The sequence below is a fragment of the Phyllobates terribilis genome, unplaced genomic scaffold (genome assembly GCF_046119375.1).
Source record: "Phyllobates terribilis strain yellow unplaced genomic scaffold, ASM4611937v1 Scaffold_4__5_contigs__length_816908805, whole genome shotgun sequence".
NCBI classification, from domain to species: Eukaryota; Metazoa; Chordata; class Amphibia; order Anura; family Dendrobatidae; genus Phyllobates; species Phyllobates terribilis.
The window spans coordinates 72,744,142-72,764,791 of NW_027362764.1; the positions used below are offsets into that span (position 1 = coordinate 72,744,142).

Consider the following 20,650-nt stretch of genomic DNA (forward strand, 5'->3'; position numbering starts at 1 on the left):
TTATTTCATGACATAAGTATTTGATCACCTACCAACCAGCAAGAATTCTGGCTCTCACAGACCTGTTAGTTTTTCATTAAGAAGCCTTCCTACTCTGCACTCATTACCTGTATTAATTGCACCTGTTTGAACTCGTTACTTGTATTAAAGACACCTGTCCACACACTCAATCAATCTCCAATCTCTCCACCATGGCCAACACCAAAGAGCTGTCTAAGGACACTAGGGACAAAATTATAGACCTACACAAGGCTGGGATGGGCTACAGGACAATAGGCAAGCAGCTTGGTGAGAAGGCAACAACTGTTGGCACAATTATTAGAAAATGGAAGAAACACAAGATAACTGTCAATCTTTCTCAGGCTGGAGCGCCATGCAAGATCTCACCTCGTGGGGTAAGGATGATTCTGAGAAAGGTCATGAATCAGCCCAGAACTACATGGAAGGACCTGGTAAATGACTCGAAGAGAGCTGGGACCACAGTCTCAAACATTACTGTTAGTTACACACTAATAAACACTATAATTGCAAACAAAGGTTTCAATGCCAAATATTAAGTTCTGTTTTTCGATTGTATCAAATACTTATTTCATGCAATAAAATGCAAATTAATTATGTAAAAATAATACAATGTGATTTTCTGGACTTATATTTTTAGATTCTGTCTCACAGGTGAAGTGTACCTACAATAAAAATTACAGACCTCTCCATTCTTTGAAGGTGGGAAAAATTGCAAAATCAGCAGTGTATCAAATACTTATTTTTCCCACTGTACAAGCATATTAGGAAAAAAGGGCATGTCTATGGTAGTCAAAATGTCTGTTTTGTAAATAAGGAGGTTTAAAGAGGACCTGACACCAGTTCTGATCTCATATTATTCCCACTGCTTCCCTGATTATTCTGTGTTGTTCTGTTTTGTTTTTCAAAATCCACCACATGGTTCCAGAGATATGGCCATTTTTATTTAGTATTCACCAAGGGGGTGATTTCACAGGATCCTCTGGGGCTTGTCTTTAGGCTGCTCTGCATCATTACTGTAGGAGCTACATCCACTTTAAAGAGACCATAAAAAATAGCACCAAATAAAATCTCTGGAACCGTATGGTGGATTTAAAAAAAAAACTAAAAACATAAACCGGAATACTCATGGCTACAGTGGAAATTACATAAGAGCAAATGCTGGCCACTTTTGACCTAGTGGCAGGTCTTCTTTCAGTCTTGTCTTGGGAATGCCTACAAAAACAGTCATGAAGGCTCAGTTTAAGTCAGGGTTGGTGTAACAGCTCCTCTTTCCTAGTCCTGGAATTTGCTGGGATTGTTTCCAATAATTCATGACAGCCCTGGAAAATTGAGGCAATTATACACAAGTCTTTGTCAGGCTTTGTCTCTAATCCACCACCATGCCTCAGAGGAGGGCAAACTGCTGCCAGCCTCCAGCCTATCACTGCTACTGTTTGGAGCCAGCACCTCACAATCCTTCCATGTGGATCAAGCCTTGGTCTAAACCTGCTTATTGGCCAACAGAAGCCCCAATAAGCATCACAGACAGGCTAGCTGCGCTCTCGCCTACTGGTGCCAAACTTCTCATTTTATCAGACAGATCCACCAACTCAGGAGTGGAGCCGCGCATCATCATCACCACGAATATCACTCTCCTCTATATGAACCACTCCTGGCTACTGTCACTCCCGTGGGCTGCCGCAGCATCCTTTCTCGGTATTACTGCAGAATATGCAACCAATCATCTGTGTCAGCTAGGAAGAAAACAGTATCATGTATACAGATTTTATACAGGCAGGAACAAATACATTTCTAAGCAATCTCTCAGAAAAGCTAATGAGTCCATATAAAACATGCATCCTCAATCTGTCACGGGTGTGTCAGAAGTGACAGACAGTCACCCTGCAGTTGGTTGAAGGAAATCTCTTTGTTTGGCATTACAGACAACTTCTTGAAGCTGTCTCTCTAAGACCCAGCAGCTACCTTCCTCTGGCTAATTAACACCCTGGTCTGGGTGTATAAATACCTGCTGTGTGCCAGAGGGAGGTGCCGGTGATATTCAGTATAGGAAGGGGCCCAGGATGGCCATGATGTAGACATTACTCCAGGATGGGGGACATTATTACTAGAAGGGACCTGGAATGTGGGACATTATACCAGGAAGGGGCCCAGGATAGGGGACATTACACCAGGATGGAGTACATTATTATTTAAAAGGGCACAGAATGGGATACATTATCTCAGGAAGGGGTCCAGGATTGGGGACATATATTACTGGAAGGAGCCCAGGATAGTGGACATTTATTACTGGAAGAGGCCAGGATGGGGACATTACACCAGCATTGGGTACATTATTACTGAAAAGGGCAATTGATGGAGGACATTATATCAGGAAGGGGCCCAGGATTGGGGACATCACTACTGGAAGGGTCACAGGGTGGGGGATATTATTACCAGAAAGGGCCCAGAATTGAGTACATTATAACATTATGGGGGTGGGTCAACGCATATGTCTTTACAGGATTTAGAAATCTACAAGGGCTAATACATCTGACCAACATGAAGGTGGGAGCCCAAGTTTGAATTTTGCACCAGGGCACATCAGACTCTAGTTATGCCACTGACTGTTATGTCAGAGTGTACATAATAAATCGGGAAAAATGTGATGTGAACAGTGCTCAACTTGGCAAGTTCTGCAAACTGATTTTCTAAGCTAATCTTCATTTTATTCTTTAGCTGAAAAGACCAAAGTGGGGATGATTTCCTTATACATCACAAAGTTATTGAATTCATGGATTCTGCACTGATAAATTGTTGTGTCAATCACATGTTCACTGTCATATTCAATTGTAGAAATATTCAGCGTTGTTACTTGGTTTCCAAGAAGATTTTACATTTGCAGGACCAAACAATTTAAGGGAATATTGGCAGTTCATTAATCAAAAATAAAAATTAAAGCAGGTTTTGTCTCAAATCTGTCACTGCATATCCAGCGTGACAAAGTCACTGGTAGTGTGTCGGAAGGAAGATATGTGTCACTGAGACTCTTAGCCTCAGTGATGTGAAAACATGGAAGTTTCTCCTGTGTTACGGGTCCGGGTGGTGGAACCTCTGTGCTGTGGTGCAAGGAGGGACCCAGAGGGGCGTGACTAAGTGTCAACCCGGACCGACCCTGGTCGTACAGCGGCTAACGACTCCGTGACCAGGGAGAGACCGAGCAGAGGGACCAGGTGCTACTCTGGGGACGACCTTGTAAGAGAGCAGGTGACTCCCACGGGTCAGATGGCTGGGACTGACCGATATAGCAGATGACACAGCAGGCAGGCTAACGAGTGGTCCTGGAGGATGGACTGGTAGGCACGGCTGGTGACAGGCGGGAGCCTCTGGGTAGGCTGTCAGGTGGTCACGGCAAGTGACAGGCAGAAGTCTCTAGATGGACGATCTGGTAACAGGCAGGTAACAGGTGAGCACTCCCAGGTGAGCGGGCTGACAGACACGGCAGGTAACAGGCGAGCGCTCCCAGGTGAGCAGGCTGACAGACAAGGCAGGTAACAGGCGGGTGCTCCCAGGTGAGCGGGCTGACAGACAAGGCAGGTAACAGGTGAGCGCTCCCAGGTGAGCGGGCTGACGGACACAGCAGGTAACATGTGGGTGCTCCCAGGTGAGCGGGCTAACGGACACGGCAGGTAACAGGCGGGTGCTCCCAGGTGAGCGGGCTGACGGACACGGCAGGTAACAGGCGGGTGCTCCCAGGTGAGCGGGCTGACAGACAAGGCAGGTAACAGGCAGGTAACAGGTGAGCGGGCTGACAGACTCGGCAGGTAACGGGCAGATAACAGGCTGGCAGACAGGACGAGGAGTCAGGCTAGCAGCGGAACCTGAGGGCTGAAGCAGAGATAAGTAACACTGTGCAACAACTTTGCTCGGGCACCTCCATTTTGGAGGAGGTGCCCTATATATGGCAGGACCCTCGGCTATTGGCCGGGGACTCCTTAGGACGGCGCGCATGGCCCCTTTAAGAGGGGGGGAGAGCGCGCGCGTCCTAAGCACAGTGCCCGGGGGACTGCACGCGCCGACAGCAGGAAGAGAAGGAGAGCGAGGAGGTGAGAGGGACGGCGTCTCTGCCTGGCAGGAGGCAGAGACGCCGATGCTACATCCTGCACATTAGGTGCAGAGAGAGTTAACAGGACCACGTTTACAAGGGAATGTTTTTAGTGGATAATGAAGTGCAGGGCGGGACGTTATCCACCCTATCTCCAATCCAGGGAGTGTCTGGGCTTTAAATAGCCAGCCTTGACACTCAGGTGTGTTCAGTACTTGAGAAAACCTGCTCCAGAATGGAGCTAGCATGGGCTGTGCTGAATCAGTGTGTGGAAACCAGCTCCTGAGAGAGAGAAGTTTCTGTTGGTGTTAAACTGGACCGTGTGCTGTTTGCTATCCCTGAGTGGCCGGACCTCGGCCGAAGAAAGGACTGTTTTTACCTTTTGTTTTTTTGTTATGCCAGGAAGGCTATGTTTATATTTTCCACTTGGCCGTGGTTTATGCTGACTTATCTAATAAACCACATCATTTAAAGAGACAGTGTCCTATATCTACCTCCAAGTGCAGCAGAGTGAGAGACTTTACCACACCAGCCAAGGTGACCACATCTCTGAGAATGCAGCAGCCGTGACAAGGCATAGCTTTCTTTGATTAATTTATGAGCTAAGTACCTTAATTTTAATATAATTTATGTGCAATTTATGCGCTAAGTACCTTCATTTTAGTGTAATTATAGTCTATATAGCAGTAATGCAGTCCACATTTCATACAGTACAGACCAAAAGTTTGGACACACCTTTTCATTTAAAGATTTTTCTGTATTTTCATAACTATGAAAATTGTACATTCACACAGAAGGCATCAAAACTATGAATTAACACATGTGGAATTATATACTTAACAAAAAAGTGTGAAACAACTGAAAATATGTCTTATATTCTAGGTTCTTCAAAGTAGCCATCTTTTGCTTTGATGACTGCTTTGCACACCCTTGGCATTCTCTTGATGTATATTCAATATTTGCATATATCTTAGTGCTTAGAGAAGCCGCTGTATTCTTTTGTTTGTATATTATGCAGTCCTGGCACCTTGCACATGTTCACACTTGCTTTATTCTGTTCAGAAGTGTTGGTCAGTTTTTTGCTTTCCTTAGGGTACAGTCACAGGAAATTCTTGTTGGAAAAATTGCTGAGTTTCTTTTTTCTTTTTTTGCTTTTGTCAGCATTTTTTTTTTTTATTTCCTGAAGCAATTTTAAAGCGGCTTCGAAGATTTGTTTTTTTAAGGTGAATTTGGCAGTGGAGCCCCTTCAAACTCCTTGTTGAAACACTCTTTGTCAAGATACTCAAACGTTATATTTACATGCATTTTTTTACGAGGATTTTAAGGCAAAAACACTTCAAAATTCATTTTAGAAAAAACTTCGTGCACACCTTTAGAAAAACTTTTTAAATCTTTATTGTCCCAAGAGGGATATATCTTCCATCATGGAGTGAGTTGGGATTTGTTTTTTGTTTTATTTGGGGTTTTTTTTAACAAACATTGAGTTTTTTTCAAAAAAAAAAAAAATTATGTAAGTTTGGAATATCCATAATTGTACTGTCCTAGAGAATTATGTTTCCAGGTCAACTTTTCCTGTGCAATGAACACCTTAATAACAAACCCCCCAAAATTATGGCAGAATAGCATTTTTTTACCATTTAATCACGCTTGGAATTTTTTTTCCTCATTAGATTGGCAAATTGAATGATGTCACTGAATGCTACGTTTTCTCGCAAAATACAAGTCCCCATATGGATTTGTTGACACAAACATAAAAAAAAAGTTTTGCCTGGAAGGAGAGAAGGAAAAAAATCCATGGGCCCCTTTCTAATATAATGTCCTCCATCCTAGGCCATTTTCAGTAATAATGTCAACCATCCTGGTATAATGTCCCCATCCTGTCCCCTTCCAGTAATATATGTTCACTATCCTGGCCCCTTCCAGTAATAATGTCCTCAAACCTGGGCCCCTTCCTGGTATAATGTCCCCCATCCTGGGCCCTTTTCAGTAATAATGTCATCCATCCTGGTGTAATGTCCCCATACTGTCCCCTTCCAGTAATATATGTTCCCTATCCTAGGCCCCTTCCAGTAATAATGTCCCCCATCCTGGGCCCCTTCCCGGTATAATGTCCCCCCATTTCCGGCCCCTTAGACATAACATTTATTTAGCAGTATTATAAAATGATAATATAGATTGATATATTTAAGGTAAGGGTTACATTTCAGTGCTGCAATAAACCAAACTAATATTGTTTGTAAATGAAAAGTAAAGTATATATTACAAGCACAAACAAACAACCATTGTGCAAGTGCACAAGATGATAATGTGAGCCTGTTTGTACTTGTTTAATAATTTAATCATACATACTGTACATTACTTCCAGGCATATTGGCAAGTGCTCAAAACCAATATATACTCTTCTCAGTATACTGTATATGTCAGGCAGCCTAAGGGAAAAGCTGTTCTTGATATCCAACTTGGCGCAAAGTATAATATCTGTAGATAGATCATTTAGCTATATTTTAACTTGTCACATTGAAATGTGTTAGACATTTCAACTAAGGAAAAGTAATTCCTAAACTGATAAAAACACATTTCTGGCTTCAGGCTTTGAAAATTATTTTTTCGCATATACATAGAGATGAGCAAATGTTGGGAAATTCTAATTCGTCAGCTTCACCAAATTTTTGCAAAATTGTAAATTTGCAGCATATTGATTTGCAACGAATGGAAAGTACGGAAAAGCCTCCGATTGCCCTGAAAAGACGTGTGCAACACTCTGAGGTCTCCTAGGACAGAAACCAACTTTTTTTCAAGCTCTTAAAAGGGATTGGCCACTTTCTTTTGTTAGCTCAGCTTTCCTCACAAGCTCACCAGCACTTTTGTGCCCCTAAAATGGCTGCTATTGTAAACAGTCCACCAACCTCCTCCAATTGTAAAGCAGCTTTCCCATGTGAGGCGTTTTACAATTTTTCGAAGGCTGATGGACAGGTTGGGTCACATGCTCCTCCACCAGCAGCCATTATCTGGACAGAATTGCTGGTCAGTACGTGAAGAAAGCTGCACTAAAAAGAGCAGGTGGCCAACCCCCTTAAAGAAAACACAGCCTTAGTAAGGTCAAAGTGATCTCAACATAAATAGTTATGGGTAAACAGATGGTAACTGGGGGTAACTAACAGCCTGATCCTCACACACTAATCTTCTTCACTGCTGTGCTGTCACACACACTATATGCACAGTTTCGTCAGTTTTTTTGGTTTTCTGTCCTTATCTCTATGGCTAAGCTGTGAGCTGTAATATCCACTCACTGTCCTGATTCACCAAAAAAAAGCTGCTGCATTCCCCACTTCTGCTTTTATATAGGCTAAGATGTGAAATAATAGCTGCAATGGGAAAGCCCTCCCGACTGCACCAGAGGTCATGTAAGACTTCTCTGGTTGATATAATCTTCTGCATTGTGTAAAATGATGACAGCTATTTTAGGCGATTCACACAGAGTAAATTGCAAATTGTTCCAATTTGTCGGGTTCAGCGCTTTGCTAAAAATTTAACACAATTTTGATTACCTGATTGTGACGATACAATCTTAACTATGCCAGACATGCTTTCTGATGGCAAGAGCAGCACACCTTTATTTTTATGTTGACTCTTTAATCTGTGTTCTTCTTTAGTTGATTAACACAGACTATTATTTTTATAACCCTGAATATTATCTGCCCTTTGATTCTGAAACAATGATGTGTATTTACAAGAGCCCCTGTGATACAAACTATGTAAATAGATTAGCTAGAATAATGAATGTTTGATAGATATGTTAAATACCATTGTAGGGTTCTTGCCAGTCAATCTTGGGGGATGAGCTGTGGATACTCAAACCCTGTGGAATAATATCATCCCTAATTCTTAACCTGTGGATGTGTATTTAAGAAGGGACATGTGTTTCTGAGACAGAATAAGACTTGGGACAGAGAATCAAGGAACATCAGAAAGACCTTAGAAGGAGTATGAGAGACATGCTTCAGGAAAGTAGATGGATTGCATGGCATCCAAAGAGACACAGATTTGTATTCTGCATGATTCTAGTTTAAGGGTACCGGCCCTGACTAGAAAGATTCGGATCTGCTCCATTAACCATCAGAGAGACATTGATTCATTTTCGGGAGTCCAGGAGAGGACAAAGAAGTCACCTGGCCCCATGGATATGTTGTTTTGGGGTTGCTAGGAGGTACCCACCGGTCGTCTAGAACCCATGGAGACATTTGGAGTTGCAGGATGGACCCACCGGTCGCCTGGCCCCATGGAAACTCTCGGAGAGGCCAGGGTGGGACCCTTGGGTCTCCTGGCCTTGTACCTTGATGGACTTCTAGCTTCCTAAGCTTGCCGCTACCTCCTCTCTGTGGGGCCCGCCAGAAGCGGGAGTCCACTGGATGAGGTAGTCGGCCATGGAAGTCTCCAAAGACGCAGCTGTTCTATCCCAGGCAGGTGGAGAAGGAAGGGTGAGACTGTGTAATGTTGTACCATCTTGGATATTTGCTGGGACTTGTCTGTGTGTTTATTGTCCGCTTTGTGGGTCACTAAAGTATTACCACGCTGTTTTTACCATCACCCTGTGTTGTCTGAATAGCTTTATGCCCATGGAAGACCCCAGGTCTTCACACTGATCTCTAGTTGTACGATTTGTAACTGAAGAATTACAGCTTCTAATTAAATCAATGTTCTGCTCAAACATGGTTCTCCTGGGTAAAGGACCCTCTTTGTACACAGTCTGGTTAAATGACTAAAGAACCCCTGTCTAGAAAATCTGCTTGATACAACCTATTAGTAAATTAATAGAAGGGTCCTCTTTTCTGGATGCTCATCTTTTGGCAAATTTGGAAAGTGGTTCCAAAGAATATATCTTACTTTAAAAGACCTTTACTTCCCCTATGGAGTGGCTGTAGGGGATTTCAGCAGATACTGATAGATTTATCCATAGAATGTAGCTGAATGTTGGGGTTCTCAACCTATTATTGACCTATTATCAATGGACCCTTCCAAAAACGTCCTGAACCTTTATGTGTTTGTGTGGTGCCCCTGAGGGTTCAGTCGCCACAGAGGTACTGCACCTCACCAAGAGGTGTGGAATCTCCTTCTCTCAGGTAAGGAGGGAGTGCTGCCCAGATCCCCAACACCTGCATTCAACACTACACTGCTCCAGGCCGGCTGGAGGGGGCAAGATGCATGTGCACAGTGCTGAGCCCTGTCCCTGGCTGGAGTGGGGGGAACCAAAGGTAAGGGGAACCAGTAGTGGGTGTGGGTGGAGGAAGCAGTTTAAGGGAGCACCATTACAGGAGGTATATATAAAGGGAAGCCATCTTAGGGTGGCAAGTCAGTCAGTGAGAGGAGAGAGTGAAGACAGTCTGGGAGCAGAGTCTCTTTAGGAGCTCTGCTCCACAAGTTGGGGCCTAGTGCTAGAGGCCCAGGAGGGGAGAAGAGGAGAAAGGCTCCGTTCTATTGAAGGGATCACAGGGGGTACGGCGAGTGCAGGACGGCAACCGTACGCCCCGAATCTGGGATCAGGCCGCAAGAAGGGGACTGGCCCCTGGTCCAGTCGTGTTACTCCAGGTCTCGGCTGGAAAAATCGGAGGCTTCTGGCTTTTATAGTTCAGTTGCCAAAGCCTCATTCTAGTCACCGTGAGGGTCAAGCAGGTCCGGGAACTCCAGATAGACAGGAGGGACTTCAGAGCACCCGAGTGGGACTGTGAGTGGGGAAGCGCAGGGCAGAAGAGAGAAAGACCCAGCGTGAAGTCGGTCTAGAGAGGAACATAAGAAAGCGGGGTTCCGTCAGGTGCTCCTAACCGACCTGAGGAAGAGCTGAACCCCTGTTCTGGTGACCGCAGCGCGACGTGGGAGGCAGGCACCCGCGCAGTGTATCAGTGGAACGTACATGAGAACTGTGAGTAAAGACTCGGATGACTGCACCGCACTGCCTCCGTCCATTATTTCAGCTGCGCCATCTTTCCCCCTGCACTACAACGCCCAGCACAACCAACAATACCTACACTGCCCTGGAGCTAGCTCTTCCTGTGGAGAGCCCCACCATCCCTGCTGCAGTAACATCAGCTTCAGAGGACTGCTCCGCAGCGGCGGCTCCCTTTAGCTGCATTCCACAGGTGGCTTCACGAACACTTCCTAAAACTACAAACCTCTATAAATAGAAAACCCCCCTTTTTATTGACCGCCCTGGGTCACGGACCGGGTCAACCACTGAGACATATCACCCCCTGCATCTATTGGCCCGGCTGCCGAGTACCCCATTGCCCCGGGGGTGCATCATTTGAACCATCTATTACCAAGAATGCAGTGGTTCTCTGAATATATGTAAATGGCGAGGAGCACCAACTTCTCTATCCAGGTGCCAACCATAACAAGACTCGTTGAATCAATAACTCATCACAGTTCTTCCTAACACTAAGGGGCACTTTTATTTAAAGGGTTATTCCTCAGATAGTAGGTTAGACCAATTATTGTGAGAAGCTTGTGGAAGGATATCCCAAACGTTTTACCCAAGTCATTCAGTTTAAGGGTAATGGTACCAAATACTAATGAAATGTATGTAAACTTTTGATTTTGCAGTAAGTAATAAAAATGCCTTAAAACATTCTCTCTCTCTCATTATTCTGGCATTTGGAAAATATTAAAAATGATGGCAATCCTAATAGACCTAAAACGGGAAAGGTTTATTCTTATTTCATATCAGATATTGAGAAAAACATGCAGATGTGACTTTTTATATAGTGTATGTAAACTTCTGGTTTTAACTGTACATAGCTGGGAATAACTTATTGATCAGTTGGGCATTGCCCTTTAAGACCATAGTTTTTATGCCAGTCCTTATGAAAAATACACTAAGAATATAATGTATCTAATTTTTAAGAAGCACCCATTACTAAAAAAAATTGCCAAATCTTTGCCTTTCCATGTGCCAAAAAGCAAATCTGTCAGCTTTGGGGTGGATTAAACTTGTGGAATAATTTATGCCAGTTTCAGGCATAAAGCATTGTAAATCTGTTGGGTTACAGGAGACTACATCACCTCCTGCTAAGTCCCACCATCTTTTTATTTTAACATTACGTATATACAAAAAAAAAGTAACAAATTTTCATGCAAAAAAAAAAATCACCAAAATGTGTTACTTTTTCATGTCAGAATTCTGGCACAACTGTTCTCAATATACTTCTTTTTTTGATCATCCAGATTCTTAAATTGCAGGTCATGTAATTCTAGAGTAAATGTAATTTTAAAAGTGACCTACACATCTGTTTTTTATGTGTGAGAAGAAACCACTCAAACAAACAGAGAACTTAGATGTCTCAGTGCTGCAAGGCAACAGTAAGAACTACTGAGCCATCATATTGCCCATCAGTAATGTCTGGACAACCACGTTCATATGACCTACTAGGACGTATCGGGGAGATAAGGTTCGGGAATGCCCTTTCGGAGCCAGGGCAAAGAGCCACTACATGACTGCCATTCTGGAGGACTTAATACAGTCATATATTACATGGTATAAGGAGCCAGGAGGTAAAGTCCTGGATGTAAGGTATATGTTAGTAAGATGGTTTTAATTTTGACTGCATTTTGGGTCCAGGATTTAGGAGCGACCAAAAGAGCCTAGGTGGGAAAGGTCACTCCCATACTCCAGTCTAGGTCTTACAGACCTAATAACAGGCAGCTGGCTTAGCTCAGCAGAGTGTATGGAGTTGGAGAAAGACCATTCATGTTGGATAAGTCTATACTAGAGAATGAGAAGTGCCTGTAATACCAAGCTGGTGAGACCATTTGATTTACGAGAGAAAGGACTGTTTTGTTATTCATTTCTGCTGAAGAAAGGACCGTTTTGCTATACATTTGTGCTGAAGAAAGGACTGTTTTGTTATACATTTGTGCTGAGGTAAGGCTGTTTTCATTTTGGAGCTGTAAAGTTTATGAAGGACAATAAACTTTATTCTCTATAAAAATCCTGTGCCTGTGTGTATCCAAGCGGCTACCAGAGAGCTGAAACCCCTACAATTGTTACCCAATGGGAGCCATGTAGCAGCACATAAAAAAGTGGCCTCAATAAGCTTCTCCCCCAACTATAGGAATAAAGTAATTTTACCATATCTATTTGCCACGTTTTATCTAGAAGGCAGGAATCTGTCGAGATTTTATTTCCAGAATTGCCTGTGACTTCTTCATGCGCTTTAATGGCGCACCCTCTTTATACGGTGTGTAGAGGTGGGTAAACTTTAAGACTAGTATCAACAAAATTGGTCTTGAAATAACATGTCATCGTTGTGATTGTAATGATGAAGCTTTGGCAAGCCGCTACTTTCTGTCATTTCTATTTCATCCACCACAGCAACAAGAGAAACATACAAAGTGCAAATGACACAATTGAAGCCTTTCAAGTTCACTGTTTGCCAGATTGAGAAAATAAGACACCACATCTTAAAATTCAGCAGAGCTACTGGGAGTGCGGAAAGGACATTCCCAGCACAATAGGCCCATTTAGCTCATGAGAGTTTGCTTTCAACAGCAGCATTCCCCTGGAAACCATCAACTTATTTTCACAAGTAGATCTCGTTTCCTTACCTTGTAAGCCTTGCCAGGTGTCCCCTTTGAGTTTGGCCATATCACAGGAGGAACTGGACAATTATTTCCTTTCAGTCCTTGCCTTTCCACTTAGAGTCGTTTTCTGATGTCCCTTCTGGAACAAGAAAATGAAGAAGGGGCTGTAATAAAGACGGCAGTGCTGGATGTCAGAACCTGCAATTCAGTTTCTATAAGACACTAAGAGTAGCCCTGCTTACTCCTAAACTGGGGAGGCATACAACATTGTACTTTTCATCATTACTCTAAATGGCCAAGAAATTTTGCATCCGTTTCAGGAGATATTTCAGATAGAATTGTGGAATACATAATGCCGATCTCTTTCAATTATAGTCTAAGCCTTTTCTGTTTGCTCCACAATACCCTCCGCCCATCACATCGAATGACTTATAACTACCTTGTTCCTGAACATTTTGCCCTAAAATATTATCATCATGCACCGTCTGCTACCAATAAGGGAAGGAACAAAAACAAGCCTGTGCAGCATAGAAAGACAGTGTTTTCTATAGCAGACTATGAACATATAACTACATGTACATTGCTAGGGTCACACAGAAAGTTCCAAACTGTGCAGAATCTTTTGGGTGGCAAAAGTATGGAATTAAAGAGTAACAATCATTTAATTTTTTTTTCCCATAAGTGAATAGTACATGTGAAAATAAGCAACTTTGTATTGTATCTTATTAGAGTAATACGCTTTTTTCTACTTCTGGACTCATCTTTCACTCTCAATATTCAAAACTCACAGGTAATATTTGTCTTCAGTGAATACAGATTTTCACATTAATTAGATGACAGTTGCTGCTCATAAAGTTCTATGGAGAGGGATCGGAGGATGGAGGAGCTAGAGACAGACACAGATATTCTGCTGCAAGTTCTCCTGATATGACAGTTACACTTTAAAGTGTAACTGTAGTTTCAGGAGTACTTGCAGCGGAATGTCTGTCTGCCTCTAGCTTCCCCATCTGTTTTTTTAGGAGAACTTGCAGCAGAATATCTACCTACTCAATTAGTGGACAGGGGTTATCAGGAGGTCGGGTATATAATACCCATGTGGGTTGCTATCTGACATACCATGAATAAGACTTCCCAATCGAAACGCATTGGTCCTTTGCTGTGGGTATTGTAGATTTGCAAGCCATTACAATTTTATGAGAAATTAAAAATAAAAGCAACTTTTTATATTATAATTCAACGCTGGAGAATATCTCTGTTTTTTCTAAATATTGTGCCTACATCCTGAACCTGGGCAGCTCCATGCAGTAATTCCTCTTGCAAGTGAGAGCTACAGACTTCCAACACTGGTGAGCTGACTTTCCCTATTTCCCTTATTTTTACTTCCAATGTCTGTGTCTGCTTCAAGCTCCTCCATCTGTCATTTCAGGAGAACTTGCAGCAGAATGTCTGTGTCTGCTTCAAGCTCCTCCATCTGTCATTTCAGGAGAACTTGCAGCAGAATGTCTGTGTCTGCTTCTAGCTCGTCCATCTGTCATTTCAGGAGGACTTGCAGCAGAATGTCTGTGTCTGCTTCTAGCTCCTCTATCTGTTGTTTCAGGAGAACTTGCAGCAGAATGTCTTTGTCCACCTCTAGCACCTCCATGAGTTGTTTCAGAAGAACTTGCAGCAGAATGTCTGTGTCTGCCTCTAGCTCCTCTATCTCCTCCCTTCTCCATAGAACTTTGACAAACAACTGCCATCTCCTATCTCAGTAATGTGAAAAGCTATATTCACTGAAGACAGATTGTAGGTGACCCTAAAAAGCAGCAGGACAATGTAATGTGATAGTGAACCCAGCATTGGAGTGAGATAAAACACTAGACAGCAGAAGCATCTTTGTGTCTCTTTGCCTTTCTCTGTCTCCCTCTCCATTGACTTTTTTGGGTTGCATGTAACTTGACCCCTCACTGTTAGTCCATTTCCAAGTGGATTTTTGCAATTTTTAGTAGAATCCATGATCCGATTAGGATCAGATTAGAAGTGTAGAAATAAGTATTTTTCCTTTTATAAGATATAATACAAAGTATCTTTTATTTAAAGAACAACCTGCAGAGACTGCTTCAAACACTGGGTGCAGATTTCTCCCTTAGAAAAGTAACATTTTGGTCAATGGAATGACTGTAGTAGTAATAATTCTAGTCGTAATGACTACTGCTGACTACTGTACAACACAGAAAACATCAAATATAGGAAACATAATTCTTAAAACTGAGACATGAGATGTACTTACAATTAATATTTTTCAACAATCTAGACTAACTTAAGATCTAGATATAATGGGTCATATACATAAGTCCACTTTACTAGGAGAAGATCTTCGAGCCTGAAAGAAGAACAAGTGTCCCTTATTCCAAATGTGTATGACATAAACACAAAAGTAGGAGTATAACTTGAATAATATGTTTAAAGTGTATTTAATGGTTCCAACCGAATGGAAGCTACAGTGTCATCAACGTTTCGACCAATTTGGTCTTTCTTCTGAACGTCTGTAGTAGGATGATCGGTGGGCTCCAGTGAAATGCAGAACTAGTTGCACTCAGTGTCATTCGAGTTTTACTCCTATTTTAGTGCCAAAGTCACACACATTTAGATATACGATCCAATTATATCATATGTCGTAATGTTTTACATTTACCTGTTCTGGTCATAGAAGAACTATCCCATCTTTCCTTAGCATGTGGCAATTTTGGACCAGGGCACAAAATTCCATATCATTGGCTTCAATTCTTTTTGAGCAAATGGGATATTATGTATTTGTATATGAACACGTTGATGATTATTCTTCCTGCTCCAATAGTTCCAAGTTCTTAGATCTTCATGAGAATTCCTCTACTAGGTATCTTCAGGTTGACTTTACCAAGTACACAGAAGGTGATGCTGAAACGCCTATTAAAAAACACATCCGTTTAGTAGTACCATTAGATATTGATATGAAAGTCTTTAGTAGAACCAGTGTGTTTTAAGAGACAATTCAGCTACTGATTGTAAGTTTCATGGTCATGCTTGGGTCAAACTTCTGCCAGCTATCTTATATGTGATTCTCCCCCAAAAGATGACGAGAAAGGAAAGAAGGATTTGGCATATTGATTTTTAACACTTGATCGTTTTGTTATCAGGGGAAGAAAGCCACCACCAAAGCTGTCTGACAGCGATTAACTCCCCACTCCCCATTAAACACACATGAACAGTCTACTGGACAGGGTGTGCATGCGTATGGGCGATTGGGAAGAATAGTCAACAGCCAATGAAGCTAAAAGGACACCATAGAGAGTATTGGTACCTATGAGGGTGAGGTGTCTACTCAAAAATACCTCCTATCCAGCTCTTCTTAGTATTGCAAGTGTCATGTATCTCATATACTACACTTTTTTTGTTTGTTTTTGCCAAAATATCACTGGATATGATCAGGTTAACCATATGTAAGCCATATGTGTGAAATCAGCTGCATCATCAACATTTGCACCTCAAGCCTTTTCTCTTCTAGCTTCACACATCGGTTTGGAGAGCTGCACTTATTGTGGAAATATCTCTGTCTTAAAGGAGTTGTCTCACAAAACATATTGTTAAAACCTCAATAGAGTGTGTGAAAAGAAGTATATTTCCAATGGGATGGTTGAGGCTGTGTGATGGATCATTTTTTTTATGCAGGTCAAGGGATGGAAGACAGGAGATGAGGAGTTAGCAGAAGATGACTGCAATGCACTCCTGATAAATCCTGTTGCTTCCAGGTCACATGGGTGAAGATACTGGAAGAGAAGAGGCCAGGAGAGGGTGACTAAAAAGGCCGAAAGAAGTGAAAGTTACACTGAAGAATGGTGTCGTTTTTTTTCTATTGCTATGGTTACAGTGATGATGTGCGTTACTCCAGAGATTTATTTTTCCAATTTGTGGGGAAATCCCTTTAAGTAAAAATGACCAAAAATAAAAATTGTAAGAGTTTTACTCTCACTCCCACTCAGCCAGGGTATAACAAAGGGTTCTAGGTTGATTCAAGTTTGATTTCGCAGAACCACAGACGATTCAGAGGTTATGACTGTAACAATGTGGCCATCACGGGCAGATATAGCATTGGGGCAACCTGTGCTGTCGCACAGGAACCCATGAGGTAAGGGGGTTCAATTCCATCTCCACATCAAGTGGAATTTTGTCTTATGATAAGCTACTGGACTGCAAAGGGTAGGGATGTAACTACAATAGGTGCAGCGGTTGTAATCGCCCAAGGGGCCCAAAAAGTTCATTTGTCCTATATGAAATAACCAATACTACTAAAGACTTGCAATAATTGGGAGATTTTGGGACATGGGGCATTGGGACCCATGAGCTTTAAATTTAACCACTGGCAAAGGGCCCATAGATTGTTCTTGCACAGTGGTCCTCTTCTGTCTGTGTCCGCTCCTGGTGGCCATATTATTTCCCAGAATTGCAATATTTATGGATACATGACCTACAGTGAGATCTTGAATACTGGACATGGATTTATTGTGACAGTCTCTGAAGATCCTTGGGACACCATGAGACAAGGTTGAGAGGGTAGACAAAGGTAAAATGAAATAAGTTGACTCTCGGTGTTGGGCAAAAGACCCAGGCACATATCCATGGTGGCAGGTGTTAGTGACAGCACCAGCCTATTGTCAGCTTTTGGTGTGTAGATGCCAACTTTAGACCGTCCTACCATATATGATAAGTCCAAAAAGACAATTGATGTGTTCATAGGCTTAAAAACAGTAAGGGTGTCTTGAATTTTCCATATAGTCCTGAAATAGATAAATACAAATTTGAGTATTTCTTATCCAAGGAAAACATTCCCAAATAATATGTTTAATGATATATAAATTACAATTAAAAAATGAATAATAAATACGTAATAATGACTACGTAAAATATACAGTTTGCAAAGTATCTTCTAACATTTTGCTGTACTGTCTAACACTTTTATTACTGGGCGCCCACTGTTTTATTTCAAATAATAATTATAATAACAAAAATAATAATTAATATTATTGGAAAACCCAATAAGCCATATATAAAAGTACTTACGTTTCACAAGGAACCTTATGTGTGCATCTCTGGTTGGTGTCTTCTTTGTAATACTGTATTCGCGTGGAAATACACATTACATACATTGTAAAGTTTAATACTATGCTTGGAAATTTCACAATGGGGAGTCAAGATTTTTCTTGAAGGGGTTTTTCTTGGTTATAACATATGATGATGATGATGTGTAATGTAGCATACTATAATAACTGTGTATCCAACATTACTGCAAGCTGTGTGCATGTTTGCCAACATTGCCGATTGTGTGCAGGATTGTAAAAGGTTTGGTTCATGCAAATTTTCATTAAGAGGGCTGTGTGTATATGTGTGTGTGCCGTTATCGCCCAACTAGACAGCGCAAGACACACAGCAGCACGTTTTAGGAGGCCCAAAAGAATGATACCCTTCCCATCTACATAAGGACAGTCATTGCCACCCTTGAATTGCCTTAAAGGGCATCTGTCAGTAGGATCAACTCTCCAAAGCCGTCTATATGGGCATGTAGGTCATAGAAAGTTGAATAAAATGATACCTTGATATCGGCAATCCGATGAATAGTTCCTGAGAAATCAACATTTGTTCTTATATGCAAATGAGCAGGAAAAGATCTTTGTGCCACAGAGATCTTTTCAGCTCATTTGCATATGATAAAAACATGAATATCTCTGGAACCATTCATCAGATTGCAGATATCAAGGTATCATTTTAATCAGTTTCCTATGACCTACATGCCAATATAGACGGCTTAGGAAGGTTGATCCTTCTACTGACAAACGTATTTTAAATAGATCCAGACTAAAGAAAAAAATGCTAATTTAAAATAAAATTTAAGGAAATCTATCAAAACAAAGAAATTTACAATTGAACCAGATTCCAGCTTCATTTATTCTGTAGTTTCTTGAAAAATAAAAGCAGCAACCTGATTGGTCGCTCAGACCACCCTCTCCATTTTTCCTTTTAATAAATATCTTGTGATAAATTTCCCCAACTCTACTTTAGTCCTTTTGAACCTATAGGTAAAAGTTGCTACAATCTATTTCTCAACATTGAAATAAGATCTTTTAAGGACGAAGAATCTTGGGAAATATATTTGTAGGATGGATATAAAAGGGCTTTTACTTTGCCATTAGATATGAGGATGTATTTTTAACACTCAGCATATGCGGTCAGAAATAGCTTTCAGCCTCTCATCCAGTGGATAAATTTGCTTAGAGTACAAAAACGGCAAAAATGCAAAGTTGTCAGAGACCTGAATTGTTATAAAGACGAGAAGAACGTTTTATGTTTGCAAAGAAATGTACAGACTTTGAAAATCCACAATACACAGTTATAAGATGTGCAAGTGAGCAAGTGCCTGGGGAGACGCGAGCCTGATAATGGCATCTTTACTCCTTTATACTGAGATTTATTCAATTTTTGTAAAAGGCCACATAAACAGCAATGCTGTGTGAATGATGCCTGTGTGATGGCACGGAGAATACCCATGGTTCATTACAGATATACCATAGACACTATGTGCCGCCTTATGGTGTCCCTCCATGGCACTTTATTACGAAGGCATATGGTCAATACTTCTAGAGCAGAATATCTCTGTAATATTGTGCCTGGTGGCAGAAAAAACAATTATATACCTCTATTTGAGATCACAGGCATACAGTGATACAATATGGGTCCATGGCAGGGGCGGACATATCATTTGTGCAATCTGTGCAGGTGCATGGGGACCCAAGAAGTAAGGGGGCCACACCACCTCCAAAACAGGTGGAATTGTGCACTATGATGAGCTATTAGACTGCAAAAAATCTTGCACAAGGGAGTCTTCTATCCCTGTCCGCCAGTGATCTATAGACTACAAAGTGTGGCATATTACCGCTCCATGCAGATCCCAGCTTGATAAGAGCAGTAATTTATATGAGCGCATGAGGCTGAGGGCACTGCTATTTCACCTTGGCATGCAAAAGGCAAGACGAAACGCGCGTCGGGGCAGCGGGCGGGCACTCGCACAGAGCACTTTATCCAGGTAAAACCATCCAGTATCTACTTATATACCTGACATTTTATATGCATGAGCTTAAGATTGACAGAAAGGTCACTTATTATTAAAAACATATCAGTTTGATCGCACTTATCCCTGCATTTGAGTAATATGGGAACTGTGTAATATTTATGCATGTTTAACTTTATGCACATCATGCATGAGTAGCTACAATTTTTGTAAATGCTTACCGTATTTAATGTGCTGCTACGCAAAAATACATAGTTATTTATCTACTTATCTGTAGTATTATATATTTTTTGGTATTACTGAGCAACAAATTGAGTAATGTATTTCCATGTTAAAAATCCAACTATTGATTAGGTACTTACTTACCTTTAACACTATTTGTAATTGTTTATGGTGATATTTGCCCGCCCTTTCTGTGAAGCACTGAACTTTATAGTTTTTTTTAAAAAAATTTGATTTAATAAAGTTCATTTTATGGTTCAAAATCTACTCAGAATTTTTTTGGGGATTAATTTCCTGCGGGAAAAAGGTGTGTTATGCTGTGATTGAGTTTATGACCAGAATTACTATATAGGATTCCATTTATGGAACTTTGTAGTTAATATATTAGGATATCTGTATAATAAAGTTGAGCAACAACCTTTTCAGGACCCTGGTTGATTGGCCAGGTTGGAAGTCTGTGGCCACTGGACCAGAGCCATGCAAACCTCCTACTACCTGCTGGCATCGCTGGTTCCTCATCAGATTAATTACATTGTGATGAGATGCGTGCAGTGGCGTAACTTGAAGCTCATGCGCCCCAATGCAAAAGCTCCAACGGAGCCCCCAATTATTGTAAGACTTTAAATAGTATTGGTCTTTTCATATAGGCCAAAGGGACTTTTTTTGGCCCCTTA

General features: G+C 41.5%; 1 protein-coding gene across 7 annotated transcripts in view; it reads right to left on the bottom strand.

Moving 5' to 3' along the window:
• NEBL (nebulette) overlaps positions 1 to 20,650 on the bottom strand; it is a 292,333-nt gene that overhangs the window by 115,174 nt on the left and 156,509 nt on the right. The window contains exons 2-4 of one of the 7 annotated variants that reach the window (XM_073677481.1): positions 17,388 to 17,469; positions 15,351 to 15,601; positions 12,701 to 12,815 (exon numbers count right to left, since the gene is read on the bottom strand). The exons of 1 other annotated variant lie outside the window; for it this stretch is intronic. The gene's annotated coding sequence lies outside the window, so the exon portion shown is untranslated. Of the gene's footprint in view, positions 1 to 12,700; positions 12,816 to 15,350; positions 17,357 to 17,387; positions 17,470 to 20,650 lie in introns of those variants that run through there. 5 more of the 7 variants (XM_073677486.1, XM_073677483.1, XM_073677480.1 and 2 more) reach the window with 5 other exon arrangements.